This window comes from Magnolia sinica, chromosome 2 (assembly GCF_029962835.1).
Source record: "Magnolia sinica isolate HGM2019 chromosome 2, MsV1, whole genome shotgun sequence".
NCBI classification, from domain to species: domain Eukaryota; kingdom Viridiplantae; phylum Streptophyta; class Magnoliopsida; order Magnoliales; family Magnoliaceae; genus Magnolia; species Magnolia sinica.
Genome location: NC_080574.1, coordinates 39,331,707 through 39,345,423, shown reverse-complemented (window position 1 = coordinate 39,345,423; position 13,717 = coordinate 39,331,707). Strand labels below are relative to the sequence as shown.

The 13,717-nt window shown below is 39.5% G+C and overlaps 1 long non-coding RNA gene across 1 annotated transcript; it reads left to right on the top strand.

Moving 5' to 3' along the window:
- Nucleotides 1-202: 202 nt before the first annotated feature.
- On the top strand, nucleotides 203-12,731 carry LOC131236994 (uncharacterized). Its single transcript, XR_009166968.1, has 2 exons — nucleotides 203-604; nucleotides 12,536-12,731. It is a non-coding gene; the product is annotated as an uncharacterized LOC131236994 (long non-coding RNA).
- The last annotated feature ends 986 nt before the right edge of the window (nucleotides 12,732-13,717 follow it).

The following is a 13,717-nucleotide window of genomic DNA, read 5'->3' as shown; positions in this document are numbered from 1 at the left end:
ACGGACCAAAATCCCGGAGCTGGTACCAGAGCGGTAACTACCGAATCCGCGTCCGTTGACAGGGGCCAAGGCCGGTTGCGTCAGCATGCTATTAATGCTAATCTACGCCGCAGTCTACGGTGTCTGCCGACTTTCTAAAGAGTTTCTAGTTTCTGCTCTTCTTCAACTCCCACCCCAACGCTGAGAGAAAAGAGCACACGCAAAACCCTAGAAAAATCCCTTCCTCATTAAATCATCTTCCCTCTCCTATTCGCACGCGGATTTGGTACTGCCCCTGCCTAGACCGAGCTCCCTTCTCCTCTTGACGTGGCAGGATTTGATTGGACGGCAGGCCTCAGAGATGGCCCCACAATAAACAAAGTTGTTCGTACCGGGCTCAATCTCTGACAGCGGCCTGCCTTCAAATCGAACCCCACCAAGTCAGGGGTGGACGGAGCTCGGTCCAGGCGGGGGCAGTACCACATCCCTTTTTTTGAAGATGGAGAACCTTTCCATCCGTTTTCAAGCAACCGCAGCAGATCAATCACACTTCCCATTCTCGGCAGTTCCAAGCATCTCCTTCTTCCCAACGGAAGATATTTCAGATATTTCTGTCTTCCTACGAGTCAGTATTTCAATTCCTCTATTCAAGATCTGTTATGCAATTTGATCGTTAGAACATTGCAGAAGAAGAATTTATCAACATCTCTGCTTTGAAATTCTTGTGTTTCTTTCTTGCTTTCTACTTGTTCGATTGGATCTTTGGAAGGCAATAATGTATATGTGGTTATGATTTATTTGGTTTTCTTGTGTTTTAGTTGAAATAAGAATGTAGGTAATTTGTGAAGATAAATTGGATAATCGGTGACTATTTACATCTCCACTAAATGTATGAATACAACCCCTTTCTGCTAGTTTGGTATAGAAATGTGCTTTTTTGGCATTGTTCTAATGTCAAGCTCTTCTCTGAATTCTAACATCAAAGGTAAAGAATGAATTTTTGTGCATAAAAAGCATGGGGAGTTGAGTATTATTTATGACAATACTATAATGAATTTGTTGATTTTAATCAATGGAAGTGTTTGTGTCCTGCCCCTGCCTGGATGGAAATTGGTCCTGCTAGGGGATTTGTGGGGCCCACTGTGATGTATGGGTTTTATCCATGCCGTTCATCCATTTTTTAAAGATCGTTTTAGGGTCTGAGCCCCAAAAATGAGGCAGATCCAAGGCTTAGGTGGACCACACCATAGGAAGCATTGGTGATTATAACGCCCACCGTTGAAACCTTCCTAGGGCCTACTATGATGTTTTTTTTCCATCCAACCTGTTCATAAGGTCACACAAACCTGGGTGAAGGGAAAAATGTCAGCTTGATCCAACACCTCTGTGGCCCCCAAGAAGTTTTTAATGGTGGGCGTTCAATTCCCACTATGTGGTCCACTTGAGCCTTGAATCTACCTCATTTTTGGACTCATACCCTAAAATGATTTGGAAAAATGGATGAATAGTGTGGATAAAACCCATACATCATGGTGGGCCACACAGAGCCCTTGCCTGGACTGATTTTGTCCAGGTGTAGGTAGGACACAATCCGCTTCTGCAATCAACCAATGTAATAGACTTTTAAATAGCACTTGATTGTAATATTTAATAGTCTATTTCATTGCATTTGTGAGAGTTTTTTGCTCTCATTGCCGGTCCCACCTAGATAGAGGAGGGTTGCATCAGGTTGGCAATTGGCGTCAAGCTTATCTTCCATCATGAATACGAATAATATGACATTCCAAATAAAGTGGAACGGCACAACAAGATTTATGTAGCCAATCCCAATCAATTGGGATAAGGATTTAACGACGACGACGACGGCAGGGACAGCAATACTATAATTAATGCATCACTTTCAAAATACAAAAACCACACACCAAATCTGCACAATTAGAGATTGTCTCTAGAAAATTGCAAAACACACCAAAGAATCAAGAAATAAGTGACAATACTTCTCTTAAAGTAAAAAAGAAATAAAAGAGAACAAACATGTAGAGGGGTCATTTGGTTGTGGGTGAAATCCTACATATGCAAACTGTTTACCTCTAAATAGATACATGAGTCATTTGGATGTACTAAAAGGGGAGTAAACTCTTTACACCATTTAAACACTTTATCACACACGCGCGCGCGCGCGCACACACACAAAAGCAATAGTTTCCATTTGGAGGCTGAGTAACAAGTTAACTTCAATGAACTCTCATTAAATAAATAAATAAATAACACTTCACACCTGCCCTGCCACCCCAAGTTCTAATGGAACAATCATAGATTCCATATCTGGTGGCACGGCATTGAGGTGTGTAAACAAGGGGGCCTTGGCATAATACCGATTTGGAAGGTTAACTCCACATTGTCAGCTAAATGGTGGTGGCTTTAGGCTGTAGAAGCACTCCAATTTGAAGGCAATTATGCAGTATATCCAGCTTGGATGAAAATGGGTGAGATGTTAGGTATGGGAGTTGGGGCAAAGGATCAGTTATCTAGAATATGATATCCATTTTACTGGGACTTCTTGAAAAAAACATCCGACACGGGGTTTGGGATGGGTCCAAGACACTCTTTGAAGGATTGCCGGTATTTGAATATTCCTTTACATCAACCTTTTTTTGCCTCTACTTCAAATAGTTGAAGATGTAGATGGCATGGTTTCCCAAATTTTCCAGAAGATGAGTTGGGACACTATTCTGAAGTTCAATTGTAACCTCAAGTACGAGGAGATTTCATGGTTACCCAGTTTTTTTTTTTTTTTCATTCTTTGATGGGTTCCATATTGCTTAGATGGTTATGGACCACAAAGTCTTGGTTCCAGAAGCGGATAAGGCTTCTACAGCTAGATCTTTTAGTAGTCATGCTCGTTTTAGAGCTCTTAATCGTGCACAGTGGGACTCTTTGGCGTGGATAGTGGCACTTCTATGTAAGTTGATGCGTCTTGTTGGCTAATGTACCTTAATTTAAAGATTTTTACTATTGATCATCCATAATAAAGGGATGTTGATCCTAGATACCTGCCATTTGTTAGTCAGTAAAGGGAAAAAAAAATGTTGGTCATATGTTTATTCACAGTGGTTTTGCATGTAAAATTTATGCCACCACTTTTGCATGGTTCAGGGTCCGGTGGGTTCTGTTTGATGAATGGCCAGATGGGTGGCCTTGCAGGATCTAACGGTCTACACACTCTTGGAACCTTTACACAAAGCTGAAGATGGGTGGTCTACGTCTAGAGGTCCGCCTAATCACTACGGGAGTAGAGAGGATCTAATCACCTCTAATTCTACGTTTAAGATGGCCCCGGATTACGATTAATGGTTTTGATTGTCTAGAGGCGGGTTCGATGGACAAACCGTATATAAACTCTCCTCCCTCTTTTCTCTATCTGAGAACTCTCACTTGTAGGATATTTTTTTAAATGCATTGAACGAGGGATACCTTCCTTTTTTTTAGGGAGGGGTTGCAAAGTTTGGATGAGGTGGAGGTTATCCCATCTCTCTCTCTCTCTCTCTCTCTCTCTCTCTCTCTCTCTCTCTCTCTCTTCCCAATTGTGTTCTCTATTGTATTCTAATATGAATTTAAAATTCAATCTCAAACCTTGGAGAGAAGCGAAAAAAAGGGATTTGAAAGGAATTTCATGTGGGACCACCCACAAGTAATTGCTCATAAGTGGGCCCCAAGGGCCCATATCCAACATCGCCACTCAATCACGTTGTAGGATGGACACAATATAGAATGTCTATCTAGCTTGTCTCATAACAACTAAAATAAAAAATCGCGATGATAAAAATAAGAGGCATGGGACTAACTAGAACATTGTTGTCTTCTCATAGGTGTTTGAGTTCTTAACGACCACCTAACTAGCTCTCAATAACCCAAGCTTTGTTATGTTTATCCTAGTCCGCATGACCATACCAGATAGAGTTAACTCTCGATCTAGAGTACTCGGCCAACATACGCATCAGTGTTTTGAGTAGCGCAGGTAGCGTACGTTACGAAGCGTAGCGCTCCAAAATCGCTCCGTAGCACATCTAGTAGCGTAAATCGCTACAGGGGTCGTAGCGTGTATCGCAGGTAGCGTGCGCTACCCGTTGTAATTTTTTTTTTCTTTCACTGCCGTAAATAGTGGTGAACTCACACCACAGGTAGTAAGTTTAAAAAAAAAAAAAAAAAACCCTTAGGCCTTTTCAAACTGCGTATTCGACAGCCAGCCCCAAACTGACGCTGCTTCCTCTCCCCCCTCTTCAATCTTGCGATCGAAAGGCCCTTTGAAGGGGCTTCTTTGGCCGATTGTTGGAGACTACAAGGAGCTCCATTTGGTGCAGTTTCATCAACAATGGAGAAGAAATGACGGAGAAATCGGATTTCCCCTATTCCGGTTGTGATCGGCTGTGGAGCTTCAACTTTTGCATATTTCATTAGTTCAATCTCATCTTGAACAAAAATCGGTACGCGCGCTCCTTTTTTTTGAATTTTTTTCGATGTACAATGAAAATAACTTGGTATTTTGAGTTTTTTCTCATTTTTTCCCTTTTAAAATACTGGTTACTGTGCGTTTTTTTGTTCTTTATAATTTTTTTCATTTCTTTTTCAATATCTCTGTAGATATAGATTTTTTCTATGGTATGGCCCACTTGGGCCCCACTGAGGTGCGTGAAGGGGTGGATTTGCATTGTTTTCTATAGTATGGCCCACGTGGGGCCCACTGAGGTGCATGAAGGGGTGGATTTGCATTGTTTTCTATGTTGTGGCCCATGTGGGGCCCACTGTGGTGTGCATGTGTGGCTATAATGTACTTAATGCTCTTAACTTTGGGATTTTTATTTTGAAGAATGTGACATTTATATATTTTGCTTTTTTCTTACTATTTAATATTTATCATATATATATATTTTTAAATAATAAAAAATAGAAGTATTGTGTAACTTACGCTACACGCTATGCTACTTCGCTACATGCTACGGAGGGTTGAACGCTATACAACACACTACCGCTATTTAAAACACTAATACGCAGTTATTCGACTTATGAGTCATTCTGACATAAGTCAGTTTTTCGTGATCGATCTGAATCCTTTTAAAGTAATACCATAATACATATACTTTCGAAAAGAATATTGTTTGTAAAATCTAAAAAAAAAAAACTTAATACTGCCTGGGGATAAGTCTTCAAGTGCATATTAATAATTATAGAAACTTGATATAATTAACATATGAACATCACCCGATTGTACCTCTTATAGATCTAAGGTTGGTCTACCCGTGCAAGTAGGGTGACCAACCTGCCAACAAAGGTAGAGATCTCTCAAGACTTTTAAGGCAAAAGCTTATGAATCTGCACACCTAGTCAATAATGGTGCTCAATCACTTATGCTTTGACATGAACCTGGAATAGGTCTCTAGCTATAGGTTTCTTCATGGGGTCTGCCAAAATCTCTTTGGTGAGAATGTAGCTAAGGGTAACTTATTTTATCTCTCACTTGATCACGTGCATAATGATACTTTATCTTAATGTGTTTAGACTTTTGGTCGTGTTTAGGGTCCTTCACTAGCAAAGTTAATGGCATATGTATCATCAACGATACATGCTCATGAATGCTCGATATAACACCCGGACCTTTTAGTCACTGAATCTCAACACAATATGCAATGTACTTAGCCTTGATGAAAGGGCTATGGATGTATGTTTCTTGCTCGACTATGAGATAGCTCCCCCTCAAGCAGGAATACATAGCCTAAAGTAGACTTTCCCTCATTGACATTATTACCTCCCTTTGGCATCAAAATATCCTTGTAAGCTTGAGATTCATGCCTTCATAACACAGTATCAGGTCCTTAGACCCTATGAGATAGCGGAATATGTGTTTGATGGTTCGCCAATGAGATTGTCTAGGGTTACTTTGGTAACGGCTGACTATGTCAACTGCATAATTAGTATCTAGTCTTATCTTGTGCAAAGCATGACATAAATTAAACTACCTACTATGCTCACATAATGTGTTGGGCACATAGCTGATTTCTCAACATCAATCTAGGGACATGACTTCCTACATAGCTTAGGGTTTATTTCGTCCGTGGGATTAAATGGTATGGAATTGTATTAGATGGGATTAACACCATTACTGCACAATGATTGCATGTTTGGAAATACCATGGTATTTCTGCCATCCAATTCCCATGTTTGGGATAAAATTCTTGCCATGGGAAAGACACTGGATTGAGCAAAATCATGTTTGGTGGACCATGTAATTGTAATCAACGAACCAAATTCACAATGGATGTCAGTCACTTGTACATGTATATAACTAGAATATCACATGTAAAGGGCATATATGGATGAACGGCATGGATAAAACACATACATCAATGTAGGGCCCACGCGTGTAGTGGATTTCAAAATCCATGGAAATCCCACTTGGGACTAAATGTAATTCCATCCCACCTAATCCCAACCCATCCCGTCCTTCCCAAACATGGGATGGAATTTGCTATGGACCAAATGCAATTCCATCCCATCTAACACCATGCACCAAACACTCTCTTAGTAGTTTTATCATAGGGTTTCAACAGCTTTTGAATTTTTCATCATGAACTGCTCTAAGATTTTCTGTATGTTGGTAGTTGGAGACAAGTCCAAGAATCTCTTAGGGCGGTCCTTGATGATCTTTACTCCAAGAATAAAGTTGGCTTCACTAAGATCTTTTTTCTGAAATTTTGAGAAAATTCAATATATAGTCGTCATCAGTAGTTGCATATAAGATGTCGTTTATATAAAGAGATTGAATAAAAAAAGATCTTCCAGATTGCTTCACATATACAAAATGATCTTCTTGACTCATTATGAACCCGGATGTGGTGATGGCTAGGTAGAACCTCTTGTGCCACTACTTCGAAGATTGCTTTAGCCCATGGATAGATTTTTACAATTCGTAAACATTTTTTGTGTTCTTTTTGTCCATATATCCCATGGGCTTTTGCATGTTTATTTCTTCATATAAATTACTATGTAAGAATGCATTCTTTACATCCATTTGATACAACTCTAGGTCTATACTTGAAATAATGGACAAGAACATGCGAATCGAGGAAAATTTTGCAACAAGTGAAAAAGTTTTATCGTAATCAATTCATTCTTTTTGTGCGAAACATTTAACAACTAATATTTCTTTGTACTTCTCCATTATACAACCTACGTTTTGATCACGAGTACCCACTTTTCGCCCATCGCTCCCTAATTGGAAGATAAATTTATAAGGTCCTGGACTTTATTCTTCTTCATGAAGGCAATCTCTTTGTTCATGGTAGCTACTCAATCAACCGAATTTGGAGACAAAAACACATCTTGATAATAATCAGGTTTATCATCATCAATCGCAATGCAAGAATATGATTTACTCTCAATTTGAAAGTATCTTCGGGAAATCAATCGTCTTTCAATTCGAAGTAATTCAAGAGCCTGCCGAGGTGTACCTCCATTGTTATAATGAACTATGGGAGCATCTCCATTGTGAGAAGCAGAACTTCTACTTTTTTGAGATACATCGAGAATTTTATAAAGTTATCTCAACTTAGTGCTTCTTTTGGCTAGGGTATTTGTCTGCGCGAAGGTCATGTATTGAGATTCGATCTTAGTCTACACTCTGCCTTATGAATTAGAACATATCGCCTTGAGGGCATAGGGTACTTGATGAATATGCATTCAATGATTTTAATATCAAGATTACCTCTATGAGGAGTGGGCAATAAAAAATATCCCAAAGATCCCTAAAAGAATAGGTTGGTTAGAGAATAAATCCTCCCATTTCACATCTCATATGGGGTCTTGGGAACAAATTTTGATGGGACTCTGTTAAGAACATAAATGGTCGTTAGCAATGCATCTCCCCAAAATGTGTTAAAGAGATTAGTATGACTTATCATCAATCTAATCATGTTCAATAGTGTTTTGTTCCTTTTCTTTAAAACTCCATTTTGATATGTAGTATGAGCCATTGTGTACTGTTGGATGATGTCAACAATTTCATAGTATGATTTGAATGTTTGAGATGTATACTTGTCACTTCTATCATATCTAAGCATCTCCCCAAAATGTGGTAAAGAGATTAGTGTGAGCCATCATCAATCTAATCATATTCAATAGTGTCTTGTTCCTTCTCTTTACAACTCCATTTTGATGTTTAGTATAAGCCATTGTGTATTGTTGGATGGATGATGTCAACAATTTCATAGTATGATTTGAATGTTTGAGGTGTATGCTTACCGCTTCTATCATATCTAAGGATTTTAATCTTTTTCTCTATCTAATTTTTTACTTCAGCTTTGTATTTGAAAAACACTCAAAAGCCTCAAATTTATGTAAGAGGAGATATACATATCCATAGTGCGAGTAATCGTCAAGAAAGTGACGAAGTATTGACATTCATTTCTAGCACGTACATTTAGGGGTATACATATGTTTGAATGGACTATCTCTAACAGACCCTTACACCTAGCTGCTTTGGGAAAATATTTCTTAGAAGTTTTTTGGACACAATGTTTTACAAAATGGTAGATCGACTCTAGATAAAGAACCTAACAGTTTGGATCGAGCCAGTTTTGTCATACGGTCATTTCCAATGTAACTTAACATTTTATAGATTTAGATACAACCGATTCATTCAACATAGTAGATAAAGCAATGAGTGCATCATCATAATCTATATCAAGAATAAATAAATCTGAAATTAAATTGGCCCATGCAAAGATGAGGTTATTCATTCTCAAAGGAACCTTAGTGCCCAAAAATGAATATCGAAACCATTTGCTAGTAACCTAGAAACAAAAAATCAAACTTTGTCTCATACCCTAAGCATAAAGAGTATCACGAAAGATTATAGTTTGCCCCACCTGTGTACGGAGGCAATAAAAGTCAATTCCTAGCACATCCTCAGTGGCATTATTGCCCATGTATATCTTGTAGCTCCTCATGGCCATAGGTCGGAATTCCTTGAGTCCTTTGTGATTTTGTCTCATGTGCTTTGTTGCACCTTGATTTAAAATCCACTTGTTAGATAAAGTATCAAAGTTAAGGATTTCAGAACAAACGCCTACAGAGAAAGTATTAAGTGGCATAGGAATTACCATCCTTTTATAGCGTACTGATGGGCATAATGACTGACGTTTCCGCAGACAAAGCATACTATGTTGTACTTTTTCTCTTCTTTTTTTTTTGTTGCTTTTTCTTCCCTTTTCCCTTCTTGGGCTTCAGGGGAGGCGTATGGGCTTCTATTCCTAGTTGTTCTTTTTCGTCTTCTTGTGATCGTTCGACCATCTCCTGGTAGCCTTCCGCTTATGGGAATTTTCTATGAGGGCATTGGCCTCACTTAGTTGAATTGCATTCCTTTCAACCTCACACATACTAGGTGGCTACAAGTCTCTGAACATTACCATTGAATCATCGTAGTTCATGATCCTTTTGATTAGGGCCCACGATTCGTGCAAGAAATGGTCATGGCAATGATATTTTGGTTTTTCATCAATATTCACCTAACATTCCTAAGGACTATTATCATTTGCTCCATTTTTTGGATATGATCCTTAATGGAGCAACTGACTGACATTCCATACTCTTGTAACTCCAATTCCATTATTGCTTACACCACTTATGGCAACGCTCCATTGCAGCCCCATGTTCTGTCAAGTTGTTATTCTCGGCGAATATTGGTTCCTCTTGAATCTCATTCAGAGTGTGTGAAATGTCATCTTCATCTAAAAAGCATCTCACAACACGGGACCCCTCCTAGTCGTTGCCATCAAATTTCCGACATGTGCATTATTTGGCAATTAGAGCTTTAGTGACCATCTCTACATTACATAAGGGTATTGATACTAATCATTAGCATTTATCCAAATCTTCAAGTTACAAAAGTGACTAATCCATGTTAAATGAGATTTGAAAGTCCACACATCGAAGTGATTGGTGCAAATCAATTAAGTTTTCAATAAAAAAAAAAAATGAAAAAGACACTTTTGCGACAATCAATTTGTCTTTATGCAACCCTCCATCATGGGTGCGAGCATCATTTGGTGGTTAAGACAACCTTAGTTAAGAAGGGGATTATCTAGCACTACGTTTTCCGAATTCTAATGGTGAATGTAGCATTGATCTAAACATATCAACCCATTTATAATACTTATCATTATCTACCATAAGAATCCATGAAATTTTAATGCTAATCATGTAATAAGAACTGATCATCACCATTGATCATTACTTTTCGTGATGGATCCGATAGTTGATGTTGATGATCACCATTGATGATGGTTTTGATTACCAACGGACCCATGATTAATAGTGATAGAGGTGTTATCAAGAGGGATCTTCTCTTACATGCATCCCCTTGTGCCTAAATGCACACAAATATGTACCAACTAATGGTAAAGCATTAGAAATTCGTTAGGCTGCACATTTTTGGGCATCCCCACATAAAATATGTGGCCCACCTCATATAATTAGATTAAACGACATGATCACAATATCAAGATCCAAGCCGATCATACACTTACCTCATCCGATCATAGGGATAATGGCATCAAATAATAAATTTTGGGAAAAGGTTATGCACTTACCTCGATCGTAGTCACACAAGTCAGAGATCCATTGTAGTCGCTCTCATGCTACTGATGAACGGCCTGGATGGGTGGGCTTGAAGGATCAGACGGTCTACATGATCTTGGAACCTTCACACAAAGACAAAGATGGACGGTCTATGTCTAGAGGCCTGCCAACCACTTTGGGCACCGAGAGGATCTGATCATCCCCCCGATTCTACGATTAAGATGGCCCTCGGATTTCGATCAATGATTTTGATCATTTAGAGGCGGGATATATGGACAAATTGGGTATAAACTCGTCCCTCTTCTCTTTCTGGGAACTCTCGTTTATGAGTTTTTTTGAGATGCATTGAAGGAGGGATGCCTTCTTTTTTTATATGAGATTGGGAGAGTTTGGATGATGTAGGGGTTATCCTATCTCATCTTATCACTTCCTCTTCCCAATCGTATCTTCTATTGTATTCAATTTTGAATTTAAAATTCAATTTCAAACCCTGGAGAGAGTGGAAAGAAGGATTCGGTGGGAATCTCATGTGGGACCCACCCACAAGTGATTTCTCACAAGCAGGCCCATCGCCCCATATCCAACACTGTCAAAGACAGTAGAGGATCTTTGTGCATGCTTGATGGTGGGTGTATATTGCCCTATCAAGAAGTAGCTGGTATCGTCTTGTGCTGTTTTTGGGTAAGCAAGACAATTAGTGGCTGGTATTCACGAGGCTCTGTTGCAATCAAAGTGGGTGGAGATTCTCAACCATAGTTGGAACCCGATTAAGGTTATTGAAAGATGGTGGAGTCGTGGTTATTGCTTTACGCTAAACTTCAATGGTTGCTCAATTGGAAAAACCCACCCAATAGGGTATCAGCAGGTTAGTCAGGAACAGTAAAGGGTAGGTGATCGTCGATTTCTTGGCCCCCATGGGGTTGGGCAGTTTTGCGTTTTTTTGCTGAAACAACAATGTTACTCCTTGGATGCATCACTCCAAGAAAATTTCCTGTAGTGGGAGATCCTAGGTACCAATTGTTAGGCCTTCTTTATTGGAATGTTGTTTCTTGCTGTATTTCTTCCAAACTATCAATTCATAGGCTGCAAATTGAATGACATGGTCGTCATATTGAGGAGATTTCCTGGGCATTGTGCACCCATGCTAGGGCCCAATAGACCAATGATCTAGATCATTTAACATGGGCTCCACTTATCAAAATTGAAAACCCAACTATCTTGTGCAAGGCCTCAAGTTGAGGATCCTGTAAGGCCTCCATTAGGCTTTTGACGATCAAATTCAAATTGATTTGTGAATACCTCTAGCTTTCACCAACTCGGTGAAAGAATCTTGGAGCTCTCAATATCCACCTTACAACAAGATGACTTTGATTATATATTTTAATTGATGAACAATAAATCTGTTGGATGTCTGTATCCATGGAGAAATATTATTTTAAAATGTTGAGTTCATGTTGCGGATTTTGGAAGTTTATGGTTTCTTGTCTTCTGTCTTCAAGGTGTTTGTTTTTCTACAACATCATTGCAATTAATCATTTTACTGTGTAAACTTGTAACTTGCTGGTTTCTTTGTCACGTTTTCATTATGTTAGGATCGGTTCAGAAGTGTTAGGATCAGAAGTAATAGGATAGGATGTGTTATGCGTGCTAGTTTGGGCTTTATGCGTCCATGTATTAGGTCCCTTATCTTTTTCTGACTTGGGAATTTGACATGATGATTATTTATGTCCTCACCATCTTGGTATTCTGTTCTTTCTTTCTTATGGTATACATCTCTTACTCTTTTCTTTGTGGTGTTAGAAATATCAAGTATAGTACTTGCTCTTCCTGCTACCTTGGATGGTATAGTTTATTTAGTGGATGGTGATTTTGGAAGAGATCATGGTCATTCTCATCAGGCCTTCCACCTTATTCTTCACTTCAGGTTGTCGATGATAAATATGCAAATGGAAGTGATGAACAAGATGTGACCGAAATCTACCAGGACGATGACTATTTTATTGAATGTGGGGATGATTGGAATTTGTATGTGCGCAATGGGCAATAGGCTCGTTGGTAAAAATGTATGTTTGTATTGGAATTATTGAGTTCTGTTGCATATAACATGAATAGTTTCTTGATGTTGGGCCCCATGGTTCAATGATCTACGGAGTTGATATGATGGGCCCTGGAGATGGGATGTCCCAAATATTACAAAATGTTTGTATAGGCTCATGTGTTGGTGGCCTAAACATCAATACGATAAGCCTATGATGTATCAAAAGCTCCAGAGTTGTTGGGGAAGCAACGGAATATCCCTTTATCTAAGCCCTCCCAAGCAAACCGACCAAAATCTCCCTGTGAGCTACCCACATCTCACAGGTCCCATAGTGGGACCCATCCTGTGGTCATTCTGTATCTTACAAACCCCACTTTGTGAGCCACCCCACCCTAGTGTGGAGGTGCACTTGCATCAGCCTCACCATTTATGGCCAGCCAAAAATTACTCTTTTAAGTTCAGACTGATGCAGGACAATTAACCACTTGCTATAAAAGCTTGAATTGATAATGCATGGCGAATCAATCTCTTTATCTCATAGCACGGGCCCCACAACTCATGGGTTAGGACTTTAGCCGAACTCCCCTTGTGGGCCCCACTTCACACGAGCCATCCGCTTCACATGGGTGGGGCCCACTTCACACGAGCTACCCGCCTCACACGGGCCGCCCACGCCGAGTGTGCCACTGCATCTCACAAGCCACCCCACTCGAGCCCGGTGTGAAAATGCCCTTGCATTACAAACCCTTGTATAATGTTTCAGTCTTTTCCTTGGCTACTTGTGAATCATTGGTGTGTTTTCTTTTCCAATGACATCTGATTTTTGGCAGCATATGATGGGTTATCCACATTGACTTTATTCAACTGTTTGGATGGCCGAACCATAGGTCCCATTCCCACTTTTTCCCACCCTGTTGGACTGTAACAGCTTAGTTTCTGTGGTTGGGCAGAATGTTGAAACTTTCCCACACACCAAAAGCTACCTTTATAGATATCACGATCGCTGGCTATCAAGATTCTTACTCCTTGCAAAACAGAAGTATGATCTCTAATACATAATTATAATTA